Below are 17,406 nucleotides of genomic sequence, written 5' to 3'. Positions count from 1 at the left end.
GTGACCGCGCTGTTGGGGAGCACGGGGCAGAGCCGCTGTGCCCGCGCTCCGCAGAGCTCCCCCTGCTCCCACCGCTCCGGAGGCCATCGGGACCTCCCCGTCGGCGGGGCCGGCTCCCCCCCATCTGCGAGCCCTTTGTGCCGAGGTCCGGGTGGGTCCCGCCGCCCGCAGCGCCGGACTCCACACACGCAAAGGCAGGGCTCGCTTCCAGCCCCACTTCTGAGCCCCCCGGCCCCGGCTTTGGAGGAGCTTCATTAGAAGGAAACACAAACCAGAAGCAGAAGGGAGCTGCTTTCAAGTTGCTGGCAGCTTTGCCTCTCTGTGAGTTACGAGGTCTTGCTTTATTCATGGGGCAAGGAAGAAATGCTTATCTCCTCAGAGTCCATTATGTTTCATTTGGAGCCCGGGTGCACTCGGTGCTTTGGCAGAAGCATCCCCCCCTGCCCCGCTCACCCTCCCCAAACTTTATCTCCCTGTTTCATTACCGGGAGTTGCGCTCGCCCCGGTTTATCAGCGGTGATGGAGTGGATTGCTGACTTCTCTGCTGTCCTAGCAAAAATGAGGATGGAGACATTCTGCTCCAGGTTCCTGCTATTTTCAGAGACCTTGGCTGCATGATTTATTCATAAAAAAGCCATTATTTATGCCAAAGAAAGAAGACAGAACGGGTTAGCTTTTTAAGTGCTTATAATGCATTATATGGTACCTTAGCCTGCCAGACATCATTTATAATTGTAGAATCCCTTAACCTCCTTTTTCTGTTTTCCCTACCCTTCACATCAGTGCAGAGGGTGATAGCAAACTCGGTAATTAGCAGAAGTTGACAGATGTGGCAAGGAGAGGTAAGGTGAAATATCATCCAAGGAGACGTTTCTGCAGCACCTAAGTGAAGAGAGACCCTCCCTCCTCCCAGCCTTGATCTCCCAGCTCAGGCAGCGCAGGGAATTGAATGCTGCCATGAAAACATTAGCTCATGGGGTTCTGATGCTGGATTCCATCCAAGCCTCTGTCTTTTCCAATGGTCTGCAGGTATCTCAACTGGTTCCTGTTTTGGAAAGAGTCCTGAGGAGCCTGTCCCTGCTCTCACTGGGAGACAGCATCTTTGGTAGCTTCAGGTCCCCACTGCTGCCATGAGTCCCCTGGCACTGGGGCTGCTGGTGGAGGTTGGTGCAGCCCTGGGACACTGCTGTGTCACAGTCACTGTGAGGACACAACCACTGCTCAGCCCCACTGCAGCCCCAGGGGGCTTCAGGCACCGTGACCCCCTTCCTTAGCTCTTCCACAATGAAAACCGATGGCAGGACAGCATCAGCTGAAAACCCCAACCCTACCCCTGTATGGATGGAGGCAAAGAGCGAGGAGGCTGCGGGCCGAGGGTGGGCAGAGCTCGGGGCTGGTGCAGCTCAGCCACCTCTGCTGATGCCAGAGAAGCTGCTGGAGCCACAGCTCCTCTTCAAGAGCTCTCCGGGTTTTACTCCTGCAGCACGTTGGACCCTGTGCTTGAGCCCAGCCATGGGAAAGGGGCTGATATCCTGGGTCTTGGAGAAGAACTCAGCATTCCCCATAGAACCCATCCTATGGTGGGTGCAGAGGTGTTTTAAGAAGCTACTGAACCTACTGTATCTTTGGAGCTGGTTTGGGTGGCCACCCTGTGCCTGGATCCAACCTTTGCCAGGACAATGGGAAGGGGCAGGGTTATCCCAGCAGCATGGGCAGGGGCTATAACCCCAGGCTGTGGAGGTAGGAGGGCTACCCGGTGCCTCCCCATGGGGTGCAAGGGGACAGAGGCACCCCAATTCAGTGAGGGCCGTGCTGTGCACATCCCTACCTGGACTGCAAGAGAAAAGCAAGGAAAACAATGAGGTACCTGGAGGTGAGAGGCAGCCTTCCTCTCCGGCTCCCCGCCTAAGCTGGCTTCAAGTAGGAGCAAATCCCCATGAAAAGGCAGTGCCATTTCCAAGATCCTCGAGTTCAAAAGCAGAGACCAAAATCTCAGCCCTGATTCTGCTTTTTAAGCCTAAGATAAATAAAAACGCAAGAGACGGGAAATAATGTAGTGTAATCATCAAGGAGAAGGGAAACCAAAGGCTCAACTCTCTCGCACACACACGCAAATGCAAACACACACACACACACATAGAGAGAACACGTTTTAAACCCAATTAAAATCCCTTTTGCAGAGAGAGCTCTTTCACCCACTCTCTGGGATACAGGCTATCTGCTTCCTTGGCGCGCTGTATATGAATAATTAAAAGCTAAACATATGCTAAACCATGCAAACAGTACATGATCCTGGAAACTTCCTCTCCTTATTATTATTTCCACAAGGAAAGCTGTTAAAATGGGTGGAAACGTTGCGAAATCCGCCAACCTTGGCATGGAGTCCCTGCTCCGGCTGGGAAGGAGTTAAAACCATTTGGCAGAGACTAACCCATTAGGCCTAATAATTATGAAATTATAGAGGTACTCAGGTGACTGTTAATTTCACACATACTGTTCAGCTCGGTGGCTAATGAGAGCCTGAAGAACTCAAGTGCCTCATCTTTCTTGTTGAATGGTGACCTGCAATTAATGAGCTTCTGCAAGAAAAGGCAGCATTTTGCACTTGGGGCTAATAAGATGGCTTTTGTGCAGCAGCATTGTGATACCAGGAGCTTTCGAATGAAGATTAAGAACTTTTCTCCTTATTTATTTATGAGCGCGCTGAGCAGTCCAAGAGACCACACATGCAGAGCCACGGCCCTGGTGTGAGTCTTGGAAGGAACTTAAGAGCACGCTTGCTCCGAGGCAATGGGAGAAAAATCCTCCATCTCCTGCTCTGGGTAGTAATAAGAGGGAAACAACAGCAGAGAGATCCCCTGTGATGGGGAGGAACAGAGCAATGGGGCTCCAGCAGACAGAAACAGAGTGAGACCCCCTAACTTTGCTGCGTTGCACATGCACACACTCACCCATCCCGGCACCAAAGCCCCTCAGACAGCCTGCAGTGACCCAGCACATCCTGCCTTCACCCCATCTCCAGTTCAGGACCCTGAGATCAACCCAGACACAACTTCAGCCTTCCATCAGTGCTGTGATGGCTGAGGTGTGTGTGCATGGATACCCAGGGAGACAGGTCCAGCCTAAAGCCACGGTCCTGCTGCAGCATTCCATGCTTGGAACCTGGGCTCTCCCTGCCCTCTCTCAGTGCTGACAGTTATTCCCGGTAGCAGCATTATCAGAATCAGTGTTATTAACACTGATTTTATCTTGAAATGCTGCTTGCATTGACATTTGCTTTATGCACACACGTAGGAAGGAACAAACCCCAACCAATGCCAATGAGCATCAGGGGGTTGACTCAGTCACTTCTAAGAGTCCTTGGCCATTGCCCTCTCCTTCCATTAGAGCAGCTTGCTCCAAGCCCCATCCAACCTGGCCTTGAACACTGCCAGGGATGGGGCAGCCACAGCTTCTCTGGGCAACCAAAGCTTTCCAGACCAAAGTCTTATGGAGGACATTGCTGAAGAGCTCCCTCAGCAAGATCTGTCCCCTCTTGCTGGGTAGCTGCTGGCTCTCCATAGGCACATGCTCTCCATGCTATTTTGCAAGGGCAAGGTGAAGATGATGGGTTGCAAATGCTTCTTAGTTCTTGGCTATGCATAAAAGGCTGTGAAAGCTCTTGGCCTGTGCTATTTAAGGTGAGAGCTCCTTGCTCTGGCAGCTCTTTGAAGATGCTGTCTGCCTTCTTTGTGACTTTAGAGGGTGATTACTGCACATTGCAGACCCTTCAAGGCAGTCACCCCCTGCTTGACACCCCTGTGCCATGGCTGATGTAGGGGTAGAATAAAGAACAGTTTATGGAGAAGCTGCTGACACTGCTCCAGCACATCTGCTGTGAATAGCTGCTCCTTCATTGCCTTTGAGGCTCTGTCTGGAGGGTGCCTGGTACCTGTCTCCTCACAGTAATTGCTCTGCCATTATTTCTGGTCTAATCTGCTTGAGACAAGAACAAACCTCTCACCAGACCCCTGGGGTGAGCATCCGAAGATCCTGCAGCCAAAGCAAGACCTCCTCTCTGCAGACAACAGGCTTAGGTCCTCCCTGTTCCTGCCAAGCTTCTCCTCACCCGGCAATATTGCCCATGTCCTGCTCCAGGTGGATGCTGGATGCTGGTCCTGGCCTGGGTGAGACAGCAAGTCTCAGAAGCCAGCCTACAAGCCCCGTTTGCTGCTGCAAACTGCACAGAGAAGGGATGTTTGGGGAGGTCAGGGATGTCTCTGGGGCAGAAAGATGCTGCCTCCAGCCTGCCTGAGCCCCCCGGGTCCTTTGTTGGTACGAGCATCTCTAAGTCCAGAGATGCCCATCAGCTCCTGTTTCCTCTATGATAACCATCCCTCGGTGCCCAGCAGGACCCCTGCGTGCAGGCAGCATGGCACTGCAAGGCACAGTGTCCTGTCAGTGTGAGTGTGACCATGGCCTTAGGGGCAATCACGGCTGTGCCGCTGTGGCCCAGGGGCAGAGATAAAGTCACCCCATGGGTTTGAAGCAAGCGATCTTCCTTTCCAGGAGCAATGGATCTCACTCTGTTGATGCATCCTCACTTCCCACTGCTTCCCTGTCCCCATGCCTCAACCTCCAGCACCACCAAACCTGCAAATCCCCTCAAGACCCCCTCCCAGTGCATTGCCCTCACTGCATTTCTGCCTGGCAGGCTGCAGTGCCCGGGATGCTTGTACAGGAGATACCCACGGTGCCTCATCTCTCATCCTCCCTTCTCTCCCCTGTGTGACAGCAGCACACACTGCCATGTCTCCGTCAGAGGTGGCACGTCCCCAGCCACCCATCAAATGCTGAGACACCGGTGCACTCTCACCTCGGGGGCACACTCAGCCTCATCCAGATTGATGCTCATCTGCGAAGCAGCAACAAACCCATTCGCATCCTGGTCCCCCTCCCCATCGAGGACCTCTTGAGGTGACTTCTGCCAACTGACAGAGAAAGAGAAATGTCATGTCAGGGGGAGCTGTGCCTTGCTGATGAGCAGGGAGGAGGCCGCGTGGGCTGTCAGGAGCTGGAATGCAGCTTTCCATGGGCAGCCTTCGGTTGTTTTGACTTCTTACATTTAAAGTCAATCATACAGTGGCATGCAAGGCACCCTTCAGCGGGCAGGGAGGCACTGAGATGTGTCTGACAGGGTGGGTGATGGCTGCCCTCACCCAGAGCCCTGGATGCGCTTAGGGAGGGAAGGAGGAGCTGCAGAGGAGGTCTGTGGTCCTCCTGGCCCTGGCCAGCATCCCTTCCATTGGAGACAGGCAACCCCCATCATTGCCTGTCCCTCCTCCTGCACCCACAGCTGGCAGAGGCAGAGGTTCCCACTGCTGCATCTCTCCCTCCTCCAAGAGAACCATGTTCAAACATTGGTTCAATGACAAAGGAAGAGCATCGACACCCGTGTGCGGGGCTGCATCAAATGGGTCGAGGGAGGGGATCCTGCCCCCCTGCTGTGCTCTGGGGAGACCCCCCTGCAGTCCTGGTCCAGCTCTGGGGCAGCAGCACAAGAGGAATGTGGAGCTGTTGGATGGAGATGCTGGAGCATCCCTGCTCTGGAGCCAGGCTGAGAGAGCTGGGCTGGGGCAGCCTGGAGAAGAGAAGGCTCCTGAAGGGGAGACCTTAGAGCAGCTCCAGTGCCTAAAGGGGCTGCAGGAAACCTGGAGAGGGGCTTGGGACAAGGGCCTGTAGGGACAGGGCAAGGGGAATGGCTTGAACCTGCCTGAAGGGAGATGAGCTGAGCTCTTAAGCTCAGTGAAACCCCTCTGCCAGTGGGGTCCAGCCTGGGTCCGAGTCACCCTGGGCACTGCATCCCCTCTCTCTGCCTCCATTGGCAATGTGCCTCCTTTCCAAATACAGCTCCCGCGGCTCCTGTTTCCAGCTGCCGGCTCTTGCTCTGTCTTTCACCACTAGATTAAAGACCCTTTAGTACCTGGGGTGTATCCCCATGAAGGCACTTACACGCTGCAATCAAAACACTTCTCACTCTTGCCTCTGATAAGCTGAGCAGAGCGGGCACTGCGGGTCTCCCCACAAGGCTTTCTCATCCCTCTGCGCATGGGGCTCATCTCGGGGGCTTCAATCAGCCCCAGGGATGGGTTTGCTCATGCTGGCAGTGCTGACTCCTCCACTGAGTGTGTTTCTGTGCAGCTGATGGATCTCCCTGCCTCACCTCCACTCCTTCACCATTCACTTCCTTGGGCTCAAGAACATGCAGCTCTGTCTGATACAAAGACTTTACTGATACAGGAACCACTCCCATTCCCTCGGGACTGTTCATGGCAAGCTCCATGCAAGTGGTGAAACTGAGGCACAGGGAGACCAAAGGGTAGACAGTGAGCTTACTGCAAAGCTGAGAAGATCCCCAAGTGCCCCAGCTCCTTTGCAGAGTCAGGGCAAGCTGCTCCCATCACAATTCCATAGAAGCACAGGATCCCAGCCTGGCTTGGGTTGAAGGGACCTTAAAGCTCCTCCAGCTCCAACCCCTGCCATGGGCAGGGACCCCTTCCACTGGAGCAGCTTGCTCCAAGCCCCTGTGTCCAACCTGGCCTTGAGCACTGCCAGGGATGGGGCAGCCACAGCTTCTCTGGGCACCCTGTGCCAGCGCCTCAGCACCCTCACAGGGAAGAGCTTCTGCCTAAGAGCTCAGCTCAGTCTCCCCTCGGGCAGGTTCAAGCCATTCCCCTTGGCCTGTCCCTACAGGCCCTTGTCCCAAGCCCCTCTCCAGGTTTCCTGCAGCCCCTTTAGGCACTGGAGCTGCTCTAAGGTCTCCCCTTCAGGAGCCTTCTCTTCTCCAGGCTGCCCCAGCCCAGCTCTCTCAGCCTGGCTCCAGAGCAGGGATGCTCCAGCCCTTGCAGCACCCCTGTGGCCTCCTCTGAACTTGAAGCACCAAGGGGCCAATGTCTATAACACATGCACATGCATAGGCACATGTGTATCAGGTATCTGTGTACGGAGGTGTGTCCCTGAGCATCCTGCCACTGACACCCAGTGCCATCTGAGACACCCATGGGTACCCCACCTGGCCACCATCTGCCACAACAGAAGGTCACAGGTTTCCATAGATCCTGTGTCACATCTGCGAGCCCCATGGAGATGTCTCTGGTCCCCCAGAGCCTCTTGGATTGCACCGTGCACCTCTGTTGAGTTACACCCCTCATTCAAGAGCCCTGCTATCAGCAGTGTGATTACCCTGCTTGGTTGTCTCATGTACCTCTCCCCAGGCACTTCATTACAGCAGCCCAACACGAGGGCTGCTCTGATCCAAAGCCCCTGGCAGGCTCCTTCTGTGTTCTGGAGACCTGGTGCCATGCAGTGCATAGAGCACCAGTGGGGCCACTTGGCTTAAAGCACAGATGTGGGGTGGTGCATCTGACACTGAGGATTAGTTCAGCCATGTAATGAGGTGCTTGAGTGCTCAGGGTGAGTTACCTGTGGGATGAGCCCTGCAGGGTCCCTGTGGGTCAGGCACTGGGGGGACATGGGGTTGGTGGAGTGAAGGTCCGGATCCATTGGTGAAGCACCATTGCATCAGTGGCGTGTAGAGGGAAAAGGCAACCCCAGCCCTGATGTCTGATGTTCTGTAGCCCCTTGTGCTGCTCATCCAAGAACCATGGCCTCAAGGACCATGGGACCTGGCTACTCCTGTCCTCTCCAGTGCTGGAGCCATGCGGGGAGGTGAAGGCAGAGGCCATGTGTGCTGCCTGCCCCTGTTAGACACAGTTTTCAACCCAATCTCCATCTCCTCTGAGGACAATAGTGGAAATGAAGGTCCCTGCGGAGCTCAGGGTGAGCCAAGCGTCTGGGCTTTAGGGGTCTGTGGAGTTTAGTGCCAGTCCCACTTCAGTTTATGCCATAGATCCCAGTTAATACGTGAGCCGTGGGACTGTGTTATCTGAGGAAACCAAACCCTGGGAAGCCTTTAACTCTGTTAGGGGAAGATTTGTGAGCTTGGCAGCCGGAATGGAGCCAGGGAAGCAGCAGGAGCTGAACAAAGAGCTGTGCAGTGGGAAACGTGCGCTCTCGGTTCCCACCTGTTAACCAGAGCCTGCCGGCAGCACCGGGAATGCCGTTTGAATGAGCTCTGCACAAGCAGCTGTGCCGCCTATCCATGGGCTGGAGCCACCGGGATGCATCTCTACCCTGGCAGCTTGCCCGTAGAAGCGGCTGCATCCCACCGCATCTGGCTGCCGAGGGAGCTGGGAGATGCCCTCAGGCCTGGGTACCAGCCTGGGGATGTGCTGCTGTGCCCAAGAGCTGCTGTGTGGCCATGGAGAGGGAAGATCCAGCTCCGGTGCTGTTTTGCAATGGAAAAATGGGGATGAAGCTGTAAGAAGCCGGGTAATCCCTCGCTTTGCCTGGTTCATGAGGGGCTGAGTGGGAATGGCAGGGTCAGAAGCATGCGGGAGGGTTTCCAACCCCATGTCAGGGCTCTGCACGTCTCACCAGCCGCATCCCTGGCTGCTGAGCTGGGAAGCCACCTGCCAGCCTGCCTGGGAGGTTTGGGAATGCCGTTCCCTGGCAGGTCTCCATCTGCACAACCTATGGTGTTGACAAGCCCCACTGAGCATTGGGAGGGAGCCAGCGTCTGGCCACCGACCATCTCTCTCCTCCTTGGCTCCGGCAGCACAAAGGGCTAAAGAACAGTCGGGTGTGTGTGTGCATGTGTCCCCTGGGGACACCCCATCACCTCGCCAAGGTGGTGCGGTCATAGGCTGCTGCTCTGCAGAGCATCCTGTGCCAAGCATGTGCTTGTCACAGAGTGATGCCAAAGAGATGCCTGGGTTTGGCTGCGACCCTCATGAGCCTCCTCTGGGAATCCTTGGCTCTTACCCCAGGAAAAAGCCCCTTTGACCAGGCTGGAAGACAACACTTCCAAGCTTAACTTCACAACTCCGCTAGAGACCTCTAAACCTGCAGCATGAAGGCTTCACCCCAGGGGTAGGTATGGCAGCCAGAGCGAGTTAGAGCTGGGAAAGACAACTTGTCCTAAGAAATGAATAGTAATTCCTTAGATGTAGGGAGCAGAGGGATGTTTGAGCCAGAACAGCACCACAGCAATGCCCTGCTGCGATCCTGCATGGTGGTTGCTTTGATCCCCTTGCCAGGCAGAGGTGCCTGGGTCATGGACAAAGGCTCCTTTCCAGTGCCTGTTGCTGCCATCCCCTCCAAAAAGACACCAGGGATCTCCCACTCTGGACATGAGCGTGTCCCTCGCTGGGTGGCCTCTTCATCACTACAGTTAAGCCATCAGTGCTTTGAGACCCCACAGAGCAGCATGGAACGGGAGCTTTGCTCCGCTCAGAGCTGGGAGCCCAGTGGGGCCACGGCAGAGCATCTTCCCTGGCACGGATGGAGGGTGGAGGTGAGGAACGGGGCCAGGATAAAGCAGGGCCCTGGGCAGGGTCTGGCTTTGTCCTAACGACAACCATCTCTTGTGGCTTCTCCTCAAGGGCGCTGCGGCGGCTCTGACCTGCCGCTGGAGCAGGGATGATGAGCTGCAGATTGCACCCGCTGCAGATGCAGGCTGTGTCGTTCCAGGACCAGGATGCAGGGAAAGGGGAGAACAGCACATCCAAGGAACCCCGCTCCCCCCTTCCCAAAGCCGGGAGCCCCATCACTGCCCCTTGCCATGGCAGCATCCCCCTCCCCAGGAGCAGTTCACTGAATAGCCCAGGAAGCACTGGGGAGCCCGGGACTCACAGGAAAGCTCCCTGGCCTTCCTCCAGCCTCATCATCATGACAATTGCTCTCGCCTGCTCTGTTTTAGATCCTGCCCTTAACATTTAACCACTCCCCATTAAGCTCCGAATTGCCACACACATCGAGGGGCCGTTTCTTCCCTTGCGCTCCTCTCAATGCTGGGCTATTCCCAAAGAGGCCGGTGCCGGGGGGTGCCCGGGGGGCAAAACCTGGCTGTGGACCCCCGGTCCCGAGCCGGGAGTATGGGAACAGGAGGAGAAGGGAGCTGAGGACCCGCCACTTGGCTTTGTCTTGTGGCAGACACATGGAGCACATTAGCAGGCTTTCAGTGGAAGTTTGATCGATGGGGAAGGCTTTCTAACTGACTATCAAAGCACGCATGGTATGTGAGAAGCAGACACCAATTAGTGATGTCTTTTTAAAGGCTGCCTTGTTAAGAGGGGAATAAGGGGAAAGAATGAAATTGGCCAGAAAACATGGAGCTATTTAACCTTAATTAGAAGAAAGGTGTGGGCTTTGTGAAAAGGCCATTTCTGAAAGGGGTTTTTCTCCCTGGGTATAAAGAGATCCTGCCTACTTGTTAGAGACTTGTTAGAGTTTATAAGGCTGGGCAGGAGGCTAACTTGTAGAAATGCCTTTTATGCCACTTGAATGTGTGGCTTGCTTATTATAGTCTGCCATCCTGCCAGGGTGGCTGGTGGAGAGGAGAGGAGAAAGCAGCACTGCCAACTGGCTATAAATTTCATGAACATCATAAATGTAAGTGCTTTCTGGAGAGCTGTACAGATTGCACATAAAAGTCCCCCTTCTGTCCCTGTAAACTAAAAAGAGGGCTTTTTTGGCAAATTAAAACCGTAGAGTGTCTTCCATGCTGAGCGAGGAAGCAGCCAGGCTACAAACCCACAGCTCCAAAGCCGCAGCCACACAGGGAGGTCTCCCGCACACGCTGGCACCGCTGCTCCCAATGGGATTCAAGAGGCAATGGGATGACAGCGAGGGGGCTGCAGCTGGATCCGAGGACCACAGCAGCAGGACATGGGGGTCCCCTGCTGCAAGGGGTCCATGGGGAGCTGGTCCATGTCTCCTCGGTGCTAGAGTGCATGTAGGGACAAGAGAGGGATGCTTCTGAGAGCCATGGGACTGAGACTCTGTCCCGGTCCTCCCCATCATGCTGGGGACTCAGAGCACCTTAGGGACTCAGTGTGCTGGCCCTTGGCTGGTCTGCAGTGGGTAATACCCACTCATGGGCTGTGCTGCACGCAGGGCTGCAGGCACCATCCCCTCCAGCACTGAATCAAGGGGAGATTCGGTGCCATATCCCTTTGGGATGGCAACACGTGCTCACCCCTGCTGCGGGCCCTGACACCGGACGTGGTAAATAAGCACAGAAAGAGGCATTTTCTCCATCAGCTAAACAAGACTGTGCTTTATCCCCGTCACGGCTCTGCTGCGCTGCTGGGCTGTGCATCCCTGCCAGCAACATTCCCAGCCTGCTCCCACCACTGTTAAAGACACAGAGCTCACCCCTTGTGGGGTGCTGAGGGCATCCATGTCCGGATGCTGCTCGCTCTCTGCATAGCCAAGCGAGTTCCATCGCTCACTGCATGTATCAGATGGCTTTTTTTCCCCCTTGCTGTTTAATAAGGACAGTAAATATCATCTAATGACTGCATAGAGCAGCCAGGACACACACACAGACACAGCGCGATGCTCCCACAGCCACCTGATTCCTGGGGTAATGTGTTCCTGCACGGAGAGCAGGACAAAGTGATTCCAGCCTGGGATAACGGCTGTATCCCATCAGCTTCCCATGCCAGGGGGGCAAGTGGAGGGGGCACAGCACCTCTTTGGTCTTGCTCATTGCTCTCAGCCATCCCTGAAGAGCTCTGATGATTGCAGAGCTTGCTCAGGGTCAGAATTGCTTTTGTGGGGCACGGCCAAGCATGGCCTGCACAGGCTCAGAGTGATGGAGCTCTGCCATCACCCAGCTCCAGTGAAACAAGGCTGAGGCTCCTTTATAGGCTGCCGCCTTTGCACCATCAGCATCTTCTGGGTGCCAAGCTGGTCCTTGGCTCTGCTTGGGTTCAATGGCCCAGGAGCACAGTCATGGGGCTGGTGTCAATCACAGAATGAACCCCACAATGGTTTGAGTTGGAAGGGACCTTGAAGCTCATCCAGTGTCACCCCTTGCCACAGGCAGGGGCACCTTCCACTAGAGCAGGTTGCTCCAAGCCCCATCCAACCCAGCCTAATGAGCTCCACTGGTTGGTTTTCATGCCCATCCTGCAGTCGGGGGATGCCACGTGCTTGCCACCAGCATGAGCACCAGGTTCAGCACCTCCAGGAGGTCTCTGCAGGATGCTGACCCCAGGGAGGTGCTAAGGGACTTGCTTATTTTGGTCCCAGGTTTCTGTGGTCCTTAAGGTGGGATGGGTGTAGAGCCCTTAAACCAAATTGTGATGGGAAACACCTCACTGAATGAGACCCATCTTCAGGCAGTTGTTCATGGCCTCCTTTTGCCATTGCTTGGCTGTTGGAGGGTTGTGCAGGGACATTTTCACCCCCTCAGGCACCTTCAGCCTTTGATTCTTATGGGTTGTCCCCATTCAACATCGGCTCCAGCCTGGAGCCCGCAGCGTGCACAGCTCCCAGATGCTTTGCAGCTTCATTCCAGATGTGATGGCATCGCTGCTGCTCCTTCCCTCAGCCTCGTCCTGCCCTTCCACCTCCTCAAGGGTCTCTGTGAATCAAATGGGGCCTGGATGCCAAAGCCTTGGCAGCTCCTTTCCCTTTCTGCAGAGTGCACGTGCCTGAGATCCCAGGACCGGGACCCCAGGGAATTGTGGCTTCGGTTAAACAGAAAGCAGGGCTCAGCAAGGCTGCCTGCTCCAACGTGACAACATGACAGTGTGGAGGAAGCACCCTCATGCTCTGCTCCAAGGGAGAAGCATGTTTCTTGGGGCCGGGTGCTGATTCCCTTCCAGCCACCCCGTTTCCCGGCAGCAGCACATCACGCTTGGGATCCTTCGGTCGTTTCTGCTGTGGGTTTGGGCAACCCCATTCTGTGCCTGGCTCAGGTACTTCCCCAGCATGGGACTGGTGTTCCCACTGTGGGTTGTGGTCCTGGCTGAGCAGAAGAGCCTGTTTGTGCTGGGGAATGATGCTGCACACAGGCGCTGGGGCATTGACACAGCCGGAGCACAGCTTCATCCTGAGACAGCCAGCTCTTGGGTATGGAGGCGCTGGGGACCATTCCCAGGCTCAGCATCCCACTCTGGGGGTTAAAAGGATTCCCTGGGCATCACAGGGACTTGTGCTGTGCTTTCCTTGCCCTCAATCTGCAGCAACACCCCCTGGGCACATTGAATTTAATGTGTGGACACAGACCCATGTCCAAGCCCAAAGCACTGAGGATGGGTTTATCACACTGGGGCTGTGCCAGGCTGTGCTGGAGGCGACTGCTGGGAGCCTACGGCATTCCTGCCATGCCATGCACCCCTTCCCTGCAGCAGCACCCCCTCTGCAGCCCCGCTTTTGGGCAGCTCAGTGCCAGAGAGCACCGTTCCCACCCCTGCGCCGACGCTCCCGGATGCCGCAGCCCTTTCCCCACCCCAGCGCTCCCCTGTTTAACTTGTCCCATGGGATAAGTGGGTGTTTAGGGCAGAGGAGAGCAGACACGCTGGTGCCAGAGGGTGAGGTCCATCCAGTCCATCCGGAAGGCAAATCCTCCCCCCGCAAGGCTGCAGGGACCTGCCAGGGTTTAGGGGAATAAAAGCAGCTCTCATGGATGGGATCCGCACTCAGGAACATGTTTTAGGGCATCCCCATGGGAGCCCCGGGTGTCTGTGCAGGGCGAGGAGTACCCAAACCCACAGCCAAAGCCCTGTGTGGTGCTCCTGGGTGCACTTGAGCACCCCAAAGCTGCTCCGCTCCTGCAGTGGGTTCCTTTAACCCATGTCAGGGATGGCTGTGACCCGCTGCCAGCCCTTGCCGTGCAGGGAGAGGCTGGGTTAGAGCGTGACCTGTCCTCAGATGACTGAAGCTAAACCAAAATAACCCCGGCCCAAGCCGAGCGGGGCTGCCAGGACAGGCTTTGCATCAGCTCCCTAAATTAGAATAACACTGAAGTGGAGCTGGCGTGGGGACAAGCCTGGCAGGAAGGACACCAGTGAGTTCCCAGGCCCCTTTCACAGCAATGGGTCTGGTTTTCTCTGGGGTGAAGAGGTTCCACATCTCTGGAGATGGGTGACAAAGGCCATGGCCCCACTGCCCCGCTCAGCACCCCCAGATGTGCTGCTCCCACCGTCCAGCTGTGCAGCATGAAGGCAGCGCCTGCTCCCAGTGCTTGCAGGCAGAGGAGCGCTGCCAGAAGTGGCTGTTCCTCAGGAGCGCTGCGGCAGCTCTCCTGCAGGATGCTGGCTCTTTCCCCCCACTACTTAGCAAGTGCTGAAGCCAGATGTGCATGGGTTGTGCCTGCACTGCAGGCATCACTGGGGAGGAGATCCCCCTCCAAACACCCCCCTTGACCCCCTGCAGCGTGTATAGAGCAGTGCTGCAGAGAGGGGATGGTCCTGCTGCTGGGCTGGAGCAGGAGGCAAAGCACTGCCTTGTAGGACATCCAAGGGGGGGATCTGGCCTGGGGACAATCTAAGTCTCCAGCGGTGCTTTAAGCCAGCAAAGGGCACATGGGGACAGCTCTGCACGTGGTCTGCAGGAGCGGGGAGGGAGGTGCCTGGTGTTGGGATGGCTGGGATGTGGAGCCAAGCAGGGATGTCTTTCCAGAGCAAGGGGCAAAGCAGGGGGTGCTGTGGGCAGGGAGCACCTCCTGCATCCTCAGCCCCTCAGCTTTGCTTCAGGCCTCTGGGCAGAGGAGCTGTGGGAGGAATGCAGTGCAGTCTGTGGTGTGAGGAGCTTGAGAGCCCCTGTGTATCCGGATGTCGTGATGGTGATGCCACCATACACAGCCAGAAAGGATGTCTTAAAACGCTGCATCTGGACAGTGGCTGAGGGACCACAAAGGTCAGGATGCTGGGTGAGTGAGTGCTGGGTTTGGGCTCCAGGAGCATCAGAGTGCTCACAGTTGGTCCTGCCACCCATGGGTGGCACATTGGGGATCCGCAGCTCTCACAGTGATGAGCCCCAGTCCCTGGCTTGGAAGCACAGCTCAGTCCAAGGGAGAGTGAATGCAAAACATGAGGGGTTTGGCAAGCACAATGTTCCTGATGGAATTCCAGCCTGGCAGAAAGGAGACCTCAGCACCAACAGGGATATGGTCACTGGAGGCAGGGACTGGGCGCTATCATTGTCATCAAAAGCTCAACAGGCAGTGTTCCCCATGGGAATGCTTTCAGTGTTGGAAGAGAAGCCAAGGAGCCATCGCCTCCCAGGGCAGGGGCATTGCCATTCCCTATGCAAGGCAGATGGAGCAGCTCAGGGGGGGACCTGCCACTCTGCCCCTGTCAGCAGGGCAGAGCCAGCTGATGACAGGCAAACCACTGCCTGCTCTGGGGACGTGGTCGTTCTTCTGCAGGCACGTTGGGGAAAGTGGATGCCTCGTGTAGCAGGGCACAGGTTTCCCCCTGTGATCCATGTAGAAATCAATGGGCATCTATCCTGTAGGACATCACCCTAAGGAAGGGATGGAGGTTGTGCAGAACCGAAAGTGAGAACATGGATCCTTCAAGGCTACTATTTCAAATGATTTTACCATGTATGTGCAGCTTGAAAAAGGCAGAGAAACCTCTAAGATCCTGGTTCCTCCCTTCCTCCACTGGTACATGAACCCGCACCAGGTTACACCATGCTTTGAGCCAGCACCAGGACCTGCAGACACCCATCCCTTCCTCTGTTGGTGCGTTCACCATCCATCACCCCACTGAGAGGAGCTACCCCTCTTTGCCTCCATCTTTGGGGCTCTCAAAACAGGTCCAACCCAACTGGGGATGGAGACGGAGTCCCCCCCAGCACCCAGCAAAGCAGGAGGGATCCATCAGCTCCCATCACAAACACAACCAAAGGACAGCAGTGGGCCCTCCATGGGCTTGCTGAGTGCTGGACCAGGCTGAGCTCACAGCATGAGAGGGCACCTCACAGCTGCTTGTGTTATCTGTGACCATGGGGATGGGTGGGAAGGTGGGATCCACACTGGCCATTGACTTCCCATGTGGACCTGTGAGCTAAGAGCATCCAATGCTCTTTCCAACTTGGTCCTTTGTGCCTGAACCAGCAATTAAGAATAAAAGTGGAGCTGCTTTTGCTTGGGAAGGGCTGTGTCTGACTCCTGTCTCCTCACTGCAGTGCTGCTCTGATTTCCATCTCATGCATATCTTATTTAACATTCTGGATACTGTTTTGAGTGCCCCAATATTTTAAAATAAATTGCTGCATGTAAAAGACTTAATGTCACATTCTGTTATTCTGACTGTTAAAAGAAAAGTGAAATCTTCAATGGGGCTAGTGGAGCAGAAGCAATCACACAGAAGGAGGTCCTATTAATGTGTATTACGTTTCATTATTCCAGCACTGCATGTCAACTAGCTTCTCATCAGAACTCACACAACAGATCACAGTATTAACTCCTTGCAGCCAAACGGGGGGGCAGCTTTCCCAACTATTCCCATGTTTTCCTCCTCCCCGGCGCTGTCTCTCCGATGCTGTTCCCATGTCCTCAGCGCGCTCCCGCGCACGCTCCTCGGTGCTGCAGCCTTCCTCCCTGCTGAGGAGGAGTGTGGGGTGGGAGAAGGGAATAGCAGGGTGAGATGGGGAGATGGGAGGGGGAAGAGGGTGATGGAGAGGGATGCGTGTGGGAAAAATGACAGGGAGAGGGTATGGCAGATGATGACACAAGGGAAGAGGGTTCCCAGTGCTGCCGGTTCGTGCTGCTGTCTCCCAGCTCCATAAGACATCAGGAGATGACATCCATAACACCCATCCATTCCTACCCTCATACTCCAAGCCCTGTCCAACCTGGCCTTGAATGCTTCCATGGATGGAGCATTTACCACTTCCCTGGGCCAGTGTTTTACCACCCTCCTCATAAAGAATTTCTTCCTCACATCCAGCCTGAATCTCCTTCTGTTAGTTTAAAACCATCACCCTTCACCCCATCTCAACGAGGGGTGATGCTAAGGCCCTGATAAGAAGAGGAAGGAGGAAGAAGGGGAGGGAGACTGCAGTTTTGGGTCAGGCACAGACCATGGGTGCAGGAGAGGTGAAATGAGCCACCGGGTAGTGAAGGGGATGAAATGAGAGTACAAGGAAGGAGGAAATGCAGTGCCCACTCTGAATCAGGGGTGGCCCCAACAAGCTTTTAAGTCTCATGTTTCCGCATTCTCTGCAATAAAGAGACTTCAGCTCCATTGTGCTCCATAAGGAAATGGGCAACTCTGTGCTGCTGTGCCCTGCGCATGCTAAAATGCAGGGAAAGGGGCTGAAGATCCAGCTCTTACCATCTTAGGGCTGTGTTCACCCATGCTGCAGAGGGGCAGCTCTGTCCGGGGACAAAAAGCCTCTTTGGAGAAGGTGGGCTGATAAATGCAACATCCCAAATCCCTTCCACAGCTCCCTGGGGATGGAGAGGGCTCAGGGTGGGCAGCACTGGTAAATGCCAGTTTGCTGGGCACACATCCCAAGGAAGACATCAGAAAGGGACCAAACCCTGCAGCCACAGGCAAG

Source organism: Neopsephotus bourkii, unplaced genomic scaffold (genome assembly GCF_033783945.1).
Source record: "Neopsephotus bourkii isolate Nb327-2 ecotype Australia unplaced genomic scaffold, CSIRO-AGI_Nbou_v1 NB_70, whole genome shotgun sequence".
Classification (NCBI taxonomy): Eukaryota; Metazoa; Chordata; class Aves; order Psittaciformes; family Psittacidae; genus Neopsephotus; species Neopsephotus bourkii.
This window is presented reverse-complemented; position numbering follows the sequence as displayed.